Source organism: Halichoerus grypus, chromosome 6 (assembly GCF_964656455.1).
Source record: "Halichoerus grypus chromosome 6, mHalGry1.hap1.1, whole genome shotgun sequence".
Taxonomy (NCBI): domain Eukaryota; kingdom Metazoa; phylum Chordata; class Mammalia; order Carnivora; family Phocidae; genus Halichoerus; species Halichoerus grypus.
The window spans coordinates 99,340,974-99,360,529 of NC_135717.1; the positions used below are offsets into that span (position 1 = coordinate 99,340,974).

Here is a 19,556-nt window from a genome sequence, read left to right on the forward strand (position 1 = left end):
CAAAGTACTGCTTAGCTCTGGTGACACAGAAATGGATAAGGCATAGTGCAGAAGAATGACAGTCATGTTATAAAATATTTATTGAGCTTTTACTATGTGCTAGGTTCTGTGAATCTCAATTCTCTAACAACCTTGTAAATGAATTCTATTTTTATCCCCATTTTTCAGTTGGGAGGACTTATGAATGGAGGGGTTTAGTAATTTTTCCAAGGCCACTCAGCTAATATGATTTGGAACAGGGTGTGAACCCCAACAGAATGACTCCAGAACTGGAGGCCCTAACCACCAGGCCTGGAGAGCTGGAGAAAACATCTTGAAGGATGTGATATGGGGAGCGGCGTGGGTGATGATTAGGATTATCAAGGTGAATGAGGGTTAAATAGCACTCTAGGCAGAGGGCTACAACTAACAAAACAAAGAACTGAGGTAGAACCACAATTAGCACAAGGTTTCTAGAGCATAAAAGTGCAAACAAGGGAGTGGCAGGAGGTGAACTAGAGATGGAGATGGGGCCAGGCCACAGTGAGCCTGTATGCCATGCTAAAGAATGTCCACTTAATCCTGGAGGATGGGAAGCCATTCAAGGGTTTAACATAAGGAGGAAGAAAGTAGAATTTGTGCTTGAAAAGCTCTCTCTACTCAGTGGAGGATTTAGGGTGCAGTGCCATGCTGAGGATAGGTAAATTAGTTGTGGAGGAACAAGGATTAGACAAGACACTAGGATGGCTGGCAACTGACTGGGTCTTTGGTGTTGTTGCTAACACAAGAAATTCAGAAGGAATCTTCCACAGGGAGAGGGTAGGGCAGACTGTGATAAGGAAAAGGCCAGAGGGTAGATGTTTAATTCAGGCTTACACTGCGTTTAAAGAGATTATGGAACATATATGCCCACTGGGCAACTGGATATTTGAATCTGAAGCGCAGATGAGAGGTGAGGGCTAGATATAGTTTGGAGACTGATTAGAATGTGAGTGATAGTTAAAACCATAGGGTTAAAGTGCCATTATGGAAGTTTGCTACCTTGAGTGCTGAAAATAAAAGCAATAGACTGAGTATCAAACCTTAGGGAAGGACAAGCAGAAAAGGGTTTAGAAAGGAGGACAAAGGGCTAGAGAGAGGAGAACTTCCCAGTATCAGAGAGAGAACACCTTACAAGAGCTTTACAATGAAAAGAGTAGTCCCTAGTGTCAAAGGCATGGAATAAATCAGATAATTCTGGTGCTGGAAAGTGTTATTGGGGTTTGGCAATATGCGAGTCATTGTTGACCTTGCCAAGAGTGCCTCTTGGAAGTGAAGAGGGTAGGAATCCTATTACCCTGAGCTGGCAAGGTGAATGAGAAGTAAAAAGGTAGAAAGAATGGTATTGAGAATTCATTCAATAAGATTGAAAGGAAGTGAACACAAAATGGGGAGCCACTATCAAAGGGACATTGCTTTAAAAAAAAATTTCTGGACAACTAACATATGTCAGATGCTAGGGAGACAGAAATGCTGAGATCTGGTCCCTACCTTCAAGGGACTCATAATCTAATGCACAAGATAGAAACACAAATAGCCATAGTAAAATGTGATGAGAGTGGGAATAGCAGTATGATCAAAGAATCCCAGGAAGAAGGGATTCCCTTGCTTAGAGTTCAAGGGAATAAGTGAATTACCAGAAGATCAACAGATGATAAGCAGAAAACTGAACAGCTGTGGAACAGCATGGAGGAGTGTCAAAGACAGCACATTTGTTGAAATGAATGTTCAGTGTGGCTGAGTACAGGAGACTGGTGGAGGCAAGACATAATGCTAGAAAGATAAGACCGAGTTCAAATCACAAAGGGCTTTGTTTACCACACTCAAGAGTTAAGCTTTTTCTTCTAAGTGATGGAGGAGCTTACTGAAGAGCTTTTATGTACACCAAGTCATATGAAAAACTGTTTTATACGCTGGTTAGAGAGAAGAGGGTGGATTGGAGGAAGCAACTCAGGAGTTAGGAAGACCAGTTATGAGACCACTGTCATTTATGATGAGGGACACAGCAAGGATGGGAATGAAGAGGAGGGACAGATTTGAAAGAAAATAAGAGACAGAATTCATAGAATATTATTATACTGAAGGGGGGTGGGAAGGAAAGGAACAGGAAAAGATCAATTCCAGATTTCTGAATTGATGGCTGAATAGATGTCATTAGAATGAACTGAAACATAGAACCTATAACAATATTCTAAAGTTTATAAAATATAATGAGTTTGATGCTAAGATGCCCATGTGAGATCCAAGAGCACAAACATCCAAGTACCCAGTATAATATGAATGTGTGGAGTCAGAGAATGGATGGGATTTGGAGGTAGAAACTCAATGGATGGTAGTTAAAGCAGGAGAATGAACACAGAAAGAAGAGAAGGGCCTGAGGACAGCACCCTGGAAAATACACACGTATGAGGCTATAGAAGTAGAAAGTGTTTGGACCAACCATTGCGGGAAATAAGAGGGAGAAAAGGCCAGGGAAAAGTACAGGGATTATTAAGTGGCACTGAGCTTGGCCTACAATGGAAAACTTACTTTTGTAGGGGTTCCATCCACAGGGCTGTATGAGTTTGTATAGCAATGTTAGGTGATCCAAAAGAATAGGTGAATTGAACTTAGTGGGAAGTTTTCTGGGCATTTAAGTCAGAAGGAAGCAATGTCAAAAAATTTGAAGTAGAAATCTTTTTGTTGTTAAAAATGATAAAAGTATATTTTAGAAAATAGGAAAAATCTTCACATTTCCACCATCTATATAGCTAATGTCTTGATTGGATTATTGCTTTCTATATGATATCTACAATTGCAACCATAGTTTACATATGATCATCTATTCTTTTATTTTAATTAAACATTATAATGTAAGCATTTTCCATGCTGCAGCATAGCTATTATAATTAATCAATAGGTTATTAATAAATGTTCAAATTACAATTTTGAGATACCCCAGATCACAGATTAAGATCCTCATTTCTGTGAAACTGAAGACGAGGATTGCCAAACATCAACTAAATTACCAGGAGTAAAAAGAGACATGACTCACTTTTGTCTTACTGTTAGAGACCCATGGTATTCTGATTTCTCTTATCTTGATGTTGCAAACATCACTCTTCCCTTTTGCCAACTGTGTTCCTCAACCATTTGAAGTTAGGGATATTAACATAAGTTTGTTCAGAGTACAGATCAAGGTCTGTATTTAGTAAGTGCAAGAATTACATTAGATGGGTCTTCAGCTATCCCCAGAACCAGGGCTTCCCTTTAGAAGTGTACTAAGAAGATTTCTGTATATTCTTACCATAGATACAAGATAAGAAAGTTACAAAATTTCATTGGTTCTCATTTCTCTACCCTCTTGTTTTCTCCTGGGTTGGAAAAGATTTATTTTAGGTCTGCTGAAAGACTGGGTGATTTAGTGGAGTGAGAATTTATTTTACTTTTTTGCAGAACCCCTGAAGTCTTCTCTGGCAAGAATGGATCCAAAGACACATGATGAAAAATTCTCATTGTTCAAGTTAGAATTAAAGATGTAATAAAATTGTCAAAAATCAAAATACACACTTAGAATCTTGAGCCTGTGTTTATAATGGTAAATGCTGTATTAATGAGTCTTTAGAAAGATAGTCTTGATCTGTGATCTGGAGTATCCCCAAATTAAAATTAATTATAATTGTAATTATAGTATATAAAAGCTATGTTACAACATTGAAAATACTTCCATTATAATGTTAAATTATAATGTTAAAATAATAGATGATCATATGTAAACTATGTTCAGAGTACAGATCAAGGTCTGTATCTAGTAAGTGCAAGAATTACATTCTTGTTGCAATTATGTACATCATGTGGAAAGCAATACATCAAACCAGATATGAGTTGTGTAGATGGTGGGAATGTGAAGATTCTCCCCCTCTACTTTCCAAAATGTAGTAATACTTTTTTTATGACAAAAAGAAAATCCATCTATGCTTGGCCCAGCTAGAAAATATGTAAAGCATCACATTCAATAGGTATTATTCTATACCATGGGAACTTATAAATCTTTTCCACTCTAATGACCTTCAGCTCTGCTCTACTTTGAAAAACCAAGCCCTGAAGCTTGCCACTCACTATCTGGAACAGCTAAATCTCTGAAATCTGAAATCCCATATTCCATCCATAGATGACAGCAGCCTATCTTTCTAAATTTTTCACATCTTTACCACGATACCTACTTTTCAACATCATCAAGAACTCCAGTTCTTTTGGTCTCACTTTATTCCCAGAAGACCCCATTTCTCCTGCCTTGGCATCTCCAGATCCTTGACTCATCAATTCCATCCAGGATGACTAATATTCTTATATTTCTTTGTCTAAATTCCCAAGTATTGATTTCTCCCCCAGAGATGCATTATATGGGAAGAACACCTAGTCTTATAGGAATATCAAGAGACGGAACCCCACTCAAGAGGCAACTTTGACCACTATGGCAGACTTTGGCAATTGCCTTCTCCATATCCTTCTTCTTTACTAAGATAATCTGATTTTCTTTAGCATACTATATGCATAGCCAAAGATTACTCTCCTAAAAATAGAGGTAACTATTTTTAGAGGTAAATGAGATATACTCAGTAGTCATCGGGTAGGTGCTCCAGAAAGCTCTTTAAAGGAAGCTGACTTTTTTGGAAGGTTTGCTCTTTTGGGCCTTTCTCATTCCTTCCCTCTTCAAGCCTTTAGCTGAGATGTGATGGCTGGAGCTTCAGCAGAAATTTTACAACCATGAGGAAACCTTAAAAACGTCTCTGCATGCTAAGGATAGTGGAACAGAAACCTAGAAGGAGCCTGGGGGCATTGACAATATTGCATAATTATGACACAGACTTTCTTTTATGTGAAAGATCACTGTTATTGGGTAATTGTTACTAATTTGGCAATTCCTAATAAATACACCATTCATTCATGTACTACCATGTATTTGCTGGCTGCCTGTTTGGAGTTCAAAATGTTAGAAGTTTGGGTAAAAACAGAAAAAGTGTAAGAATAGTTTTAGAGTAAAAATATATTCCTCTTTCCTCTATTTAAGGAAAGACAGCTATATCTTAAAAATTAAGATTCAACTCTATGGCAATATAGGGTATTTTTCAAGTACGCTAAAAAGTATAGGCAATGAGCACTGAGGGATGGCAGAGGTGATCTGGGTGTTGTAGTGATTGAGAAAGAAGTTGATGAGGCTTGAGTTGAACTTGAAAGAAGAAAAAAGGATGGGGGTAGGGTTAAAGCATTTTTTTTCATGCTGCAAGGAAAATCATGAGCAGTGGATCAAAAAGGAAAATAAAAACATAAGCTCAGGAAGTACTAAGGACCAGTGGCTGGCTGGACCAATTTTGTTGTGAGCCCTTAGGTAAGACAGTCAGCTTCTCTCTCTGTTCTGGAGGTTTCCCTCCTTCAAAAACACCACATGTTTATAGCATGCTTGGAGATTGCTGGTTGAACTCTGTACAACACTGTCAGTGGTACAGGAGTTTTGTGTCCATAGAATACTGACCTTTCCTCATAAGGTTATAAGAATAACAAATTATATGGGATTCATATTTCATGTCTTAAACTGTTAGCCATGCCCACAGCGTTTGTGCTGGCTGAAATCACTCTTCACACGGTGCTTTATCAGGCCCTCCCTATGTGGTGGGAGCGGCCTGTGGCTTCCTCCCGCTCAGTGAGCGTGCCTGTTTTTGTCCTGTTGTGCTGTATTGGCTAATGTATCATGTTGTCAGTAAAGGTTTTGTTGTAATCTTTTACCAAACAATGTCAAAACCCGAGTACACTCCTCTTCCTATGATCACAGTTCAGAAAGCTACACTGGCTATTCAGTCCCTGAGGTTACCTGTAGGCAATATTTAACAATCTGTGTACAACTGATGTGAGAAAGAGAATCACTGACTGCAGTAAAAACCAATACATTTCTATTTTCCCCTTTTCTCTCCAGTACAGATCCTAACATGCCTGTAAGCCTCCAATTCACTGACCCTTTTCCTCAGTACTTTCTTTTCTCATGATTCAGTTCCTGTTTTTTTGAGTCTTTAATAATATTAAACGGTGTTTCTCAGATTTCTTCTACAGCCATTTAGTATTTCAGCATAAAGCTAATCTTTCAGTAACTCAATGCCTTGACTAAAGGCCTTAACCTGCACAAACACTCTTAACCTGTTTTTATTTTGACAACCTGACTTCATTTTCTAAAGCCTGGTGCCGTTTAAGAAAAAAATATCACAGGCTATCTTCTGGGCATGTCAGAGACCAAACTAATATAACCTATGGGGGAAAAGGCCTTTGGGAGGCTTTTGGGAGCTGGGAAAGAACAAATTTTTATCCATTTCTGCTCCAAGATGAGGACTGATGCCCTCACATTTATTTTGTTTCTGCTCCAGACCTGGGAGTGGATGGCAAACAGTAGGATCCTTCTTTAATTGGAAGGCACGAAAGCCAAACATTTTCACCATGAAAACTATCATGTAGGCAATGGCGGTCTCTTCAGATGGCCCCTATTAAAAACCAGCATGGAGGGTCTTAAGTCCATAGATAAGTTTACCAGCTTCAATGTTAAGTATAAAGGAAAAATCCTATAAATGATATTTAAAGGCAAACCTTTTTGACTTTGAACTATCACATTATGCAATTGTACACTACATATTCCTATTCAAGATCTTAAAACAAATGAAAAGTTAACTATTCTGCTGCAGTGGAAGCCCATACCAGCTGTGAGAGAAAATTCTCCTCTTTCTACCAGGAAGATTAGAGGTTGTTTCTAACAAGGCAAAAACCAGTTATTAATGTTTTCTAGTTAAATAAAGACTTAGTGTTATTGGGGATGTGTAAGAAATTAGCTCCTGCCATCACACACAAGATACATAAAGTGGATTGTAGGAGAACTGTGGGTAGGGGATAAGTAGAGCTCTATTTATCCACACCTAAACTCATTTTCCTGCCTTTCAGGTAAACATCTATCTCAAGACACCCCAAATGAGATGCAAGATACTTCAAGCCCCTTTTCACAGAGAGTCAGTGTGGACTGGGGATCTGGACAGTGCTTCAGATACTTGCTCTATCACTTACTGGCTGTGGATCATGAGCAGTTCACATACACTCTTTGAGCAACAATTTCCCATTCTGTAAAACAGTATGAATAATACCTACTGTGCAGGGTTATTGGCATATTTAGCAATAACATATATAAAGTAGCTTAAAGCATATAGAAGGCTTTAAACACCTGATAAATATTGGTATAAACATAACAAATCTCCATGTTTCTCCCAAAACACACACAGTGGGGTTGAGGGGATGGTGGGGAGAAGAGAAGAGGGAGGAGGAAAAGCAGCAACAATTCTATGTTGCTGAGAAAGAGGAGGCCTATAGAAATATGCTTTAATTACTTTATCATTTCACCATCACCATGTAGGAATAATATAAAGCTCACCTAAGCTATATAAGTTTTATATCAAGATTCAGCTTCCATTCAGAGAAATATATTACTTTAATTTCCCAGAGAATGGGCAAGAAATTTTCTTGAAGGGAGAGGGAAAGGGAAAGATTGCCCATCAGCCATATCCTCCCTGAGAGGCTGACCAGTCTGATCTACTTGGATGAGCCACCCCTGCAAATTTTTGTAAGAACATTGGCAATCCAGCCATGGAAAGGAGTGGGATATGTGAAGGGGAGGGAGTAGGTGAACCTTCTCTCTTCATTCCTGCTTACCACTCCCAACTGTGTATGTGTGTGTGGGGGGGTGTAATGTCATTTTCCATAACAATATCTGCCTTTCCAAGGTAAAGAGATAAAGCAGGGACTTCCTTTCTTAAAATACTATCTTCAGTGCCTGTCATTTCACCATGACTCTGAGAGTGGGTACATGGTGAGCTGCCCAGATTCCCCTGCAGGCTGAGCCTCTCATCCTCTCTGCTGCTGAGAAAACTGCCAGCTGACTCTTTCCCCAGGAATTGCCCTCAAAGGGAGCTGCCTTGTTCTCCTATGGCAGCCCATATCCCGTGACTACTCGATATGGGGGCACAAACACCCTGAACCCTTGCCTCAACTCAGGAAGGGCCATTCCAGCTCTGGAACTCTGCAAGGGGTCTGCTGAGACCTCTGTTGAAGCTGCATCATGATACAAGTCTTCTCCTATCTCCTCTGAGTGGATGCTGGCTCTTCCTTATTTCCCTCACTCCCTAATAGGTGTTCCTGAGAGTTCTCCCCAATTAACTTCCTACATGAAAATCTCTATCTCAGAGCCTGTGTCAATGAAACTCAGCCTACAACAGTGGCCTTCAACAATAATGGGCAGAATCTGGTAGAACCATACTGCTGGCAAAATTCATGACAGTCTACTAATCATGTGTATAGATTCCAGGGAGGGGGCATGCTGGGAGTATCTACTCACTAAAGGCTGACTGGAGACTGCATTTATCATAGAGGCAGCCTGGTGGAGGAATTAAACACCTGGGCTCTCCAGCTAACTGCACAGGTGGAATCTCACCTCTTTGCCCCTTGATGGTTATATGACCTTGGACAAAGTCCTTAATCTCTGTGTAACTTAGCATCTGTCTTCCTTTATAAATTGAATATATTTTACTACCTACCAGTTATATATATATATATATATATATATATATATATATATATAGTATATGTATGGTTTATGAGATACAAATATATAAATAAATGGTATACAAATATATAAATAAATTGTATATATATGGTACCTACTTAATAAAAGTGTTGGGAGGATTAACTGCATCAACATGTGTAAAGAGCTTAAATTAGTCCTGGCACATGCTATACACTCAGTAAAACACAAAACATTTGGATAATCCATGTGTGTATCTGTATTTAGGAACATCCAGATTATCAAAGTATTTGTATCGACTGCGTTTTTTTAAAGTTTTATTTATTTAAGTAATCTCTACACCCAATATGGGGCTCAAACCCAGGACCCCAAGATCAAGAGTTGCACACTCTTCTGATTGAGCCAGACAGCCAAGCACCCCTCCATTGCATATTTTTATCTCCCTTCTTTAAGATAATAAATTCCTTGAGGGAAAAGATAATGTATTTAATGATTAAATAAATACTAATATACAATTTATTCATTTATACACATCTACATATATGTAAATGCACAAGTGTGAACATAGAGTATGAGTATGTGTCACGCTGCCTCTCTAAAACTCTATTTGTGCAAGGATACCACATAGTGACAGAGATGTAATGACCCTAGGCAGAGGAGCTAGAAAGGACAAAGGCATTGATCTCTCCATTGTGTTCTCCACTGATCTGCACTCTTCCCTTGGGCTCTGATGCCTTACATTGAGAAGGCTTCTCTAGCAAACAAAGGAACACATAGAGGACAGGACCTAGGTCTTGGCCTGAATAGCTGTGGCTAATATCTAAAGATATACTATGTACTTCGGAGGGGCAACTGGCTGGCTCAGTTGGTTGAGTGTCCAACTCTTAATTTCAGCTCAGGTCATGATCTCAGGGTCCTGGGATCAAGCCAGGAGTCAGGCTCTGCGCTCAGTGTCTGCTTGAGGATTTCTCTCCCTCTCCTTCTGCCCCCCCACTCACATTTTTTCTCTCTCTCCCTCAGATAAATACATCTTTAAAAAGAAAAAAAAAAAGATGTGTTATGGAGACAAAGGGTTATTCTGCATATTTGGTGCTTGCAATTGTGATGATTTGTAAGATAGTAACTCTGATATGTTATATTCATGAAAGGATTGAAACAGATTGAAGGCAGGACTGTAGAGAATCCAAGGGGAATCTGAGCTTACAGTAGTGCTGTAGGACGCTAAAGAGAAACTTGGTCCCAACACTTGATATAATGACTTGATGCTTGCCAAGCATTTTTGCATTGTGTACTTCTAGACTACATGTGCATAGAAAGCAGAAAGTGATGATAAAATGCTATTGTCCACTTCAAACAATTCAGAATCCATCCCAAGGCAAGCTGAACACTGGCCTGGGAAACAGCAATGGCATGAGCTTTCTTATCAAATACAAGGAACAATAACGATAATGAACATTAGAAGAGTGCTTTACAGATTACAAAGTATTTTCAAACACAGCATTTTCCATCTTCATGATGGAAAACTACCAGAGGGGTAGACATGTTGCTATTGTTGATATTACCACTATCTGCAAATGAGGGGACTTAGATTGGTTCAGAGAACTTCTCCTGGTCACATGCCTGAGCCAGGACTCACATGCAGTGGTCACTCCAAGCCCTGGGCACATTCCCCTATCCAAAGATGCTCATCTCCAATAGTACCTAAGTTTAATGCTCTCTGCTGAGCTATGTCATCATAGATCATTGAGTATATAATATATGAAGTGAAGTCAGAAACATGAACCATTTACTTCACACAGACATATTATTTCTCCCACCCAGAACAAGCCCACTCACTCAGTATCAGAGATTTTTTATGGGTGTGCATGAAAGACGAAATCTGAGATTCTTTAGAGACTACCTGAGTTAACCCACTGAACTAGAAGGCATTTTAGTGTGTACCTATAGAACGCTCATGCTCTTATACTTAATAAATTCAGCCTCTGTTTCCTATGAGATCAAAACCACTCTGAGACCAAGTTCCTTCCTCAAGAACTTCCTAATACATACACAAACCTCTTAGTATATGAAGGTGAAGGAATTTGGAGTAAGGGGTAGGGCAACTGAATAGTGATCCCCTTAGAATTCTGAGCAGGAAAACAAGAATTTTATCACCTGTAATTGTCATCATGAATTCAATCTCCTTATGTCCCACCCTATCCCACGAACATTTTTACTGCCTGACCTAAGCATGGATCTACCTGAAGAAGCAGCCATGATAGCAATTTTCAAGTATGATTTTTAATGTAAAATCATAAATGTACAAGCTGCTGAAAAAAGATGAAAGCAAAGCTAGAAAGGCTTGTTATGCTTACCTAAATGCTGCATTCAGGTATATGAGGCCTAAACCAAAGAAAAATTATGGCTATCATATTCCATGAGGGAAATGTGGGTTAAATATTCCTTGTTTGTTTAATATTCTACTTAGTTTTCTTGATCCTGTAAAGCCATTTTCATTTCTTAAACTTATTACTAAAGCCCACAGAGAGGATCAAACCTGAATTTGTTAATTGGATATACTTAAAGCTTAAATGTGTGATATATGATTTCGGGAAGCATATATCTGGTTGCTGCTATGTGGATCTCACATTTGTTCCAGTTTGATTTGTGAGAAGCTATTCTTAAGTTGTTCCACTTATTAGCTATTCTGATCTCTAGGGTGTCCGTTTATGGCATGCCAGAGGGGAACATAATATTAGGAGCAGATTTTTCTTAGAGCAAAGTGGGAAATCTGCATGAACTTTTTAAACAGAACTTTGAATGCACTCCAATCTGGAACACATAATTATTTCATGCTGACTAAAATCAAGAAGTAAATATGTGACTATACTCACAGATGTAATTACAAATTACAACCTGTGCTTCATCACTGCCATCTACTCAAAGATACTCTTTGTTGGATTTCTTAAAATGATGACTCCTTATTTCTGTAATTTAATGGAATCCTAAGAATAATGTAACACTATGTCATTTCTAGGCAATTTATGGTGCCTGGTGACACTTGTTGGAACTTGAACATTTCTAATGATGTTAAAATATATTCACAAGAACACACTAAAATTTTTTTGTCTTCTTTTTCTATGTATTTAATATTCTTTTTAAAAACAGGAGAATAGGAATAGTCTGCACTAACTCCTGAATTACTTTTTGGAAGTGTTACTGAAACTCATCATTTTATGAATACAGTTTGAATTATTTTTACATAAATGTGTAATAACTTATGTTTGTCAGAAAGGAGCTCATTTGACACATTCTTATCCTTTATCTCTGCCTCTGAGATACTGCCTCAGATTTTCTGTGTACCTGGCATCCTTCCATCTGGAAAAAAAATGTCATATCATTTGTAAATTTGAAGTTTTGACTCATCCATAAAAATTTTAAATAAACCCATTCCAGTACTGATCCCAGGTAATTCCACTATTTGCCCTTCTATATTATTTAGAAAATACTTATTTATTCTTCTTTTGTTTGAGGTCTCCAAGCTAGTCATTTATCCATGTCAGAATTTGTTCTTCAATCTCCTGATAACTTTTTAAGAATCTTCCTCAAAATCTTGCTCTGGGGCGCCTGGGTGGCTCAGTCGTTAAGCGTCTGCCTTCGGCTCAGGTCATGATCCCAGGGTCCTGGGATCGAGTCCCACATCGGGCTCCCTGCTCCACGGGAAGCCTGCTTCTCCCTCTCCCACTCCCCCTGCTTGTGCTCCCTCTCTCGCTGTGTCTCTCTCTGTCAAATAAATAAAATAAAATCTTAAAAAAAAAAAAAAAATCTTGCTCTGACCAAATTATCCTTATAGTAAAATAAACCTCTCCCCCAATAGTGTTTCTTGGGCATTTAATGAGTCTCTACTTAATCTTGGTTTCCAACAGCTTTCCAGATATATAAATGAAGCACTCTAGGATACACTTTCCATTTCTGTGGCCTTTCCATTGGATGGAAGCCATTACGGGAGTCTACTGAGAATGTTCTAGCATAGCACTATAATGGCTGTACAACCTTTTCTCCTTATCTTTTAGTAACCAAATCAAATTTTATCTCCTCTGTGAAGTTTTCTATGACTCAATTTATTCCTATCATCCTGCTTGCATGAACAAAACCAAGTATATTTGGGAATCAGTGACTAGGAATGCTTTTCTTCAAAGTCCAGAGGGATAGAAAACTGGTTAGATGAGTTCAAAGAGACATTTTAAGGTGAATCAGTAGCACAGTAGGAGAGTTTTTGTTAAATAGCCTTGACCATCTTATTGCACAGTAGCTTTGGATCTAGTGTGGACCCAGCTAAATGAATACAAATTTAATAACTTTTATAGATATTGGGCTATTCATGTATTCTATTTCTTCTTCACTGAGCTTTGGTGGTTTGGATCTCTTTAAGGAGTTTGTCAATTTCATATAAATTGTTCATAATATACTTTTATTATCCTTTAAATGCTGGTGCTGATGGAAACCAAATTAAGGATAGACTCATTGAATGTATAAAAAACATAATCTAATTCATTGGATCTGTTAGATCTGAAAAGGTTCCCTTTTTCATTTGTAATATTGGTTATGTGTTTTCTCCCTTTTTTTTTTCCTGTTCAGTCTGGATAAAGTTTTATCAGTATTATTAATCTTTCATAAGAGACAGTTTTCAATTTCACTGATTCTTCTCTATTGTTTTTCTGTTTACTCTTTCAGTATTTCTGCTCTTACCTTCATTATTTCCTTCCTCCTGCTTATCTTGGGCTAAATTTGCTCTTCTTTTTCAGGTTTTTTAAGATCATTGATTTGAGACCTTTCTTCTTGTCTAATATAAGCATTTAATGTTATAAATTTGTCTCTAAGCATTGCTCTGGCTTCATCCAACAAGTTTTTATGTTGTATGTTCATTTTCACTCAGTTCAAAATATTTTCCAAATTTTCTTGTGATTTCTTCTATCACCCATAGATTATTTAGAATGTGTTGCTTAAATTCCAAATATGTGGGGATTTTCCAGATAATTTTTTACTGATTTGTTGTTCAATTCCCATTCTCTATCTGGTCCTAAGTTTGAAGTTGTGACTTTGATCTCGCTGTCTGGGTACCTACTAGGATTTGATCCCTGAAATGTGCCCTCCAGCTTCATACCCTATACTCTTGCCCTTTGGTAGTCCTCATGGGATTCATCTGGATGTGTCTGACTCTCTATCTTCTACTTGATGTAACAGACCGATCACAAACAACAGTAAACTGATAGGAAATCAAATACAGATCAATTAAAAATCTACCAAAGTGCATTAAAGGTTTGACAGAATTTAGATTAGTAATACACAGAAAGTGAACTCCAGAAATAGTAACTGAGGAATAGGGCACTGAATATGTATAATAGGGTTTCACTCAAACTTGGGAATTAACAGGATTGATAAGATAAAGGTATAGGGGACTTTCAATTGTAGTAAGACCCATTTTTGAAATAACCCCACAATTCTTTCCAGATTATCTTCCCATTTATTTCCTTTGGCTTCTCAGTGGAGATATCAAATGATTATGTGAATTAAATATTCTATTTGATACCACAGTCACAACAGAAAATATTTTCAGGTTCAGCAAAGGTATAACCCCTATTCTTCATCAATGACTATTATTATACCTGTCACTGGCAATTCCTCTAATATTGGTTATAATATAGACCAACCTATTTCCCAACTTCTCAAAACTTAAATTCATGTCATTAATGTTTCAGATGTGAGAATTATAATGAGACATAACCCTTTTAATTAAAAGGGTTCCTATTTTTTTTTAATATTTTATTTATTTATTTGACAGAGAGAGAGAGAGAGAACAAGCAGGGGGAGCGGCAGAGGGAGAGGGAGAAGTAGGGCCCCTGCTGAGTAAGGAGCCCAACATGGGGCTCAATCCTGGGATTCCGGGATCATGACCCGAGCAGAAGGCAGACACTTAACTGACTGAGCCACCCAGGCGCCCCAAAGGGTCCTTATTTTTTAACATATATACTGAAATATGTGTAGATAAAATATTTTTATATAAATCTAAATGTAATTACTTCTTTATTGAAAAAGAATATACTAGAAAAAATCTCAAATGAAGAGTATGTGAAGAAAAACAGCTGAAATATATAGGGTCTAATGTCTATATCCCCTCCATATAAAGTCTTTAGACAGACATCTCACATAATGAGGCACAAACAAACCAATTCATAAACACCTCTCTTAATTTGAAGAAAGTCATGATTGATATTCATGGAAGCCAGGCCCTATAAAATATATCCTCTTTATGGCATGGAGCAAATTACCAACAATCAAGGGAGATGCTTAAAGAGGTAATTAAAACATGAAGATGTTACTTAATCTGATTACAGGCAAAGCTGGGACTTACCTTAGGTTGGCCCCTTCTGTGCTTCCTAACTCATAATTCCCCTTCCAAGATTGCCTGAAAGAAGAGAAAACAAAATAGCTCTGACTAATAAATCAGGTTATATCTATATGTACAAACAAAAAGGGTAGCTTCTGAGCTGAATTTTATCTCTCTCTACTCAGAAAGAACAGGATCCTTACTCATTTTTGAAAGTAATATTTATTTTTAATATTATGTATTTATTAATATAGGTATAGTACTAACTGCATTTATAGGGTTTAAATTAGCATAGTTCATGTCTGCAAAATTTGATGAAAAGTACTACAAAGATGCTAGGTATTTTCATCAATACTTTTATGGTAATTGATTTTTTAAATCAGCAAATTAATTGTGATGATGCTGAAGGCAACCAATCAATTTTCCTATTGTTTTAAGTTATTTGTCATTTTGAGAAATGAAAAATAATTCTCTTGTAAAAAATTAAAGCATACAACTTTTCTTTTTTGGAGTAATGTTGTGACATTGTCTGGTATCACTAATTGAAAAAGGATTGATTAAATTTTGCTAAAAGTCTTTGGGTGTCAGATTTTAAAAATGTTTTATAATCATAAATATATCCTACACATAAAATCAGATTCCAATCTATAATCAACATGACTTAGGAAACTTGGCTGAATCTGAAAAAAGAAAAGGCAAGCAGAAGGGAAAAAAGAAAACAAATGGAAGGCTAGAGGGGGAGGTTTTAACTCCTAGAAAAGATTAAAAAACAGTCCAATAATCAAAACTTGTGATTATTTATTATAAACATAGCAGAGAGTTTGAATTAAAAAAAATCTTGCTTCGCTGGCCATCTGTTCAAACTCTGGTACTACTGCTGCTCTTAGGAAAAATAAATACATCCTGGGTTGAACTCAGGAATACTGGATTTACTATTATTAACATTCTCACTGATGTGCCTTAGTCAACCTCTCTGCAGTCTAGAAAAATATGATAAATAAAAGTCAGATGATAGAGTGTGAATTGATCAGAAGCTTTGATGTCATATTTATCATTTTTGGGTTTTTTAATTGTTGTTTTGTTTTGTTTGGTCCCATTCTGCAATTCTTAATAGCCAGAATTTCATTTCAATCTCAACAGGAATTAAAGAATACTGAACACTGTACCATCCCAGCTTTTAATGTAGCTGAATATCACTTAGAACAAAGGCTGGGGGAGAAAACAACAATACAGTTTGTTTTGTTTGACAGTGACTGACAATATTATTGCCCACACATGTCTGTCTATAAATACTGTTGTACATTTTGCAACTCTTTCCCCTCAAGTATAATCTAGGTATGGAATTAGTTGATCAACTCATTACCATGGATACTGAAGAATCCAGCAAAGTGACCTAAGTGTAGATTGTGGGTAAAATTGTATTGTTATCTATTGCTGTAACTGATGCCAATGCTCGGTCCTCATTAGGAAGAGCAGCCCTGGGGAGGGGGTTCAGTGTCCCCAGAGATCCTCATCCCCATGGGTCCTACTCTCACCTTTTACCTGCCTTAGCTCCACAAGTTCTCTTGAGGTTCTGAACTCACAGGTTCTGCTGTCTATTTCCACAGCAATCTAATGATACCACCACTGGTCCCAACTATTTGTCTCTGGGATACTTACATCTGATGTCTAGGGATTTACTAGTTTCTCTCTTTATCTAAAATAAGTTTGGAAAATGTTTTATTTTGTTTCATCTTAAAAAAATGCTTAACCCAGAAAATTAGGAGGAAAACAGTGAATTTGAAAACAAAACTTCAAATTTCTTGTTCCACCTTTAACTCACCATGAACCTTGAGTAAGTTATCTCACTTTTGGTTATTCATTCAACCAACATTGCTGAGGGACTACTATGTCAAACATGCTTAAAGAACAGGTATGCAAAGAAAAATAGGAAATAATTCTTGTTCTCCAAGAGCTTACAATGGAAAAGAGAAGATGGACGTATATACCAATGTTCACAAAGCTGGGTGACACAAATCATGATAGAAGGAAATGAAGGAGTTCTTAGAGGGTCATCTCACCCATACTGGGAAGGTCAGGGTGGACTTGTAGGAGGAGAAGAGTCTGAGGTGAAGCCTGAAGGATGAGTAGGAGACAACCAGTCCAAAAAGGAAGGAGGCGACAGGGGAAGCGCAAAAGGAGGAAAGAGTGCAATGTTAATGGCCCTAAAAAGAAGAAAATAGGGGCGCCTGGGTGGCTCAGTCGTTAAGCATCTGCCTTCGGCTCAGGTCATGGTCCCAGGGTCCTGGGATCGAGCCCCACATCAGGCTCTCTGGTCCGCACAAAGCCTGCTTCTCCCTCTCCCACTCTCCCTGCTTGTGTTCCCTCTCTCTCTGTCTTTCTCTCTGTCAAATAAATAAATAAAATCTTTAAAATAAAATAAAATAAAAAGAAGAAAATATTATCCTGGCATGCTCTTTGACCCACCATGAAAGATTGTCATGATAATATAAATGTCATTAATTAGCTTTTAAAGCCAAACTGTAGATAAAAGTATTGTCAACGGTTTCAGCATAGAATAGTTAATAACATTAAATGTCAGCATTATTTAAACATATAAAAGAAACTTATCTAGCCTATGACCTAGTAATTCTACTCCTAGGTACTTACCCAAGACAAATGAAAACCTATGTCCAACAGAAAACCAACAACTTTATTCAAATTAGCTCAAACTGGAAACAACTCAAATGCATATTAAAAGTGAAATGGACAAACGAATTATTTATATTTACACAATGCAATGCTATTCAGTGATAAAAAGAAATAAACTATTGATACAGGCAACAGCATGGATGAATCTCAGACGCTATGCTGAGAAAAAAAGTCAGACACACACACAAAAGACAATACTGTGATTACATTTATGTGAAATTCTAGAAGAAAATCTACTCTCTGGTGAAAAAGATTGGATGTTTTTGCCTCTTGAAGGGGCAAGTGACTGACTAGGAAGGAGCACAGGGGAAATTTCCGGAGTGTTGAAAATAATAGAGATGTGGGTTACACAGGTGTATGCACTGATTAAAACTCATTGAATTGCAGTTTCCCTTTCTGTGAGGGGGTGGCAAAAGAATGAGAGGACCCTGTGCTCACCTCATCCCACAAATGCGACCAGTGCAGTCAAATCATCCTAAGTGCCCCAGAAGTCGACCAGGAGACCGACAGAACAAGCTCCACAACTGAAGGTTGGGAGGAGGTCACACTGAGGAAGGTGGGAATTGCAGAGATGTGGTTTGGGAGAGAGACAGATCGTGGCCCCTGTTGGGGGGGGAAGGAGCCGAGGTCACAGAAGGGGGCAAGGGATGGGCTGGCACATGGGGGAGTACGTGGGGAAGACAGGTCTCCATAGCAATTCGTTTGGAAAGCAAAAGAGGCCGAATTTCATGACTTCTTGCAAGGAGCTAGCAGGGCTTAAAGCCTGGAGTTTTAAAGGTTGGCAGGCTTGGCTGCGATAGAGCCCTGAGGGCATCACACTGATCTTGCAGAGAAGGCAGGGCAAACAGCCCACGGACAGACATCCATACAGCGCGGAAAAAGCAATCTGAAGAGTACTTAAGGCACACAGAGGGGAGGTTATTTTACTCGTCTCAGAGAGTGTCCAAGAGAGGCAACATTCACTGAGAGACCCCTATGGAAACAAAGGAACTGGAAGGCGCCATTTCCCTGCCTGCCCCCAGCAGAAGCACAGGGCTACCTGTGGCAACCGGCTCAGCGCTGACACTTGCTACCTAACTTGCTTACACCACCCTCGTCCCCAACTCCAGCAAAACTGCCCTTCCCAGTCACACTTGCCTCAGTCCAATCATGGTGAGTGCCCACCCCCCAAAAGATGAGTCCAGACCCCTGCCAACACCGCATCTTCTGACCCAGGAGTTTTGCAGGGCTTAGGTTCCAACAGCAGTGACAATGGGTCTCATTTCACAAGCAGACCAGAGCACACCTAGTTAAATGCACCACATTCAGGTCTCGGCAGATGACTGGCCTGAAGGACAAAGCGGCCAGGATGAAACAGCAGAGCACACACAGCACATGTTGAAAACACTCCCTGAAGTGCTAGGCCCTGGGGAAGAGGGAACATGACAGGACCTCTTCTTCATAAGGCCATTACCCTTAAGAACAGGAGATGTAGTTGACTTTCCTAACACACAGAAACAGGCACCGGAACTCAGACAAAATGAGAAGACAGAGGAATTTGTTCCAAATGAAAAAACAGGACAGTCCACAGCCACAGATCGAAGCAAAACAGTAACATGCTTGATGGAGTACTTAAAGCAATGATCATAAGGATACTCATTGGACTTGAGAAAAGAGTGGAAGACATCAGTGAGACCCTTACTACAGAGATAAAAAAGAAACAATCAGAGATGAAGAGTGCAATACATGAGATTAGAAGCACATCTGATGCAATGAAGAGCAGGCTGGAAGAAGAAGAGGAATGATTTAATGATCTAGAAGACAGAGTAATGGGAAGTAATCAAGATGAATAAAAGAAAGAAAAAAGAATTATGCAAAATGAGAATAGACTTAAGGGAACTCGGTGACTCCATCAAA

At 38.4% G+C, this 19,556-nt stretch overlaps 1 protein-coding gene across 11 annotated transcripts in view; it reads right to left on the minus strand.

Annotated features, from left to right (window-relative positions):
* The window catches only part of LMNTD1 (lamin tail domain containing 1), a 512,641-nt gene that overhangs the window by 463,048 nt on the left and 30,037 nt on the right, over positions 1 to 19,556 (minus strand). For all 11 annotated transcript variants that reach the window (XM_078075784.1, XM_078075778.1, XM_078075783.1 and 8 more), the window contains exon 2: positions 14,994 to 15,047. The gene's annotated coding sequence lies outside the window, so the exon portion shown is untranslated. The remainder of the gene's footprint in view (positions 1 to 14,993; positions 15,048 to 19,556) is intronic.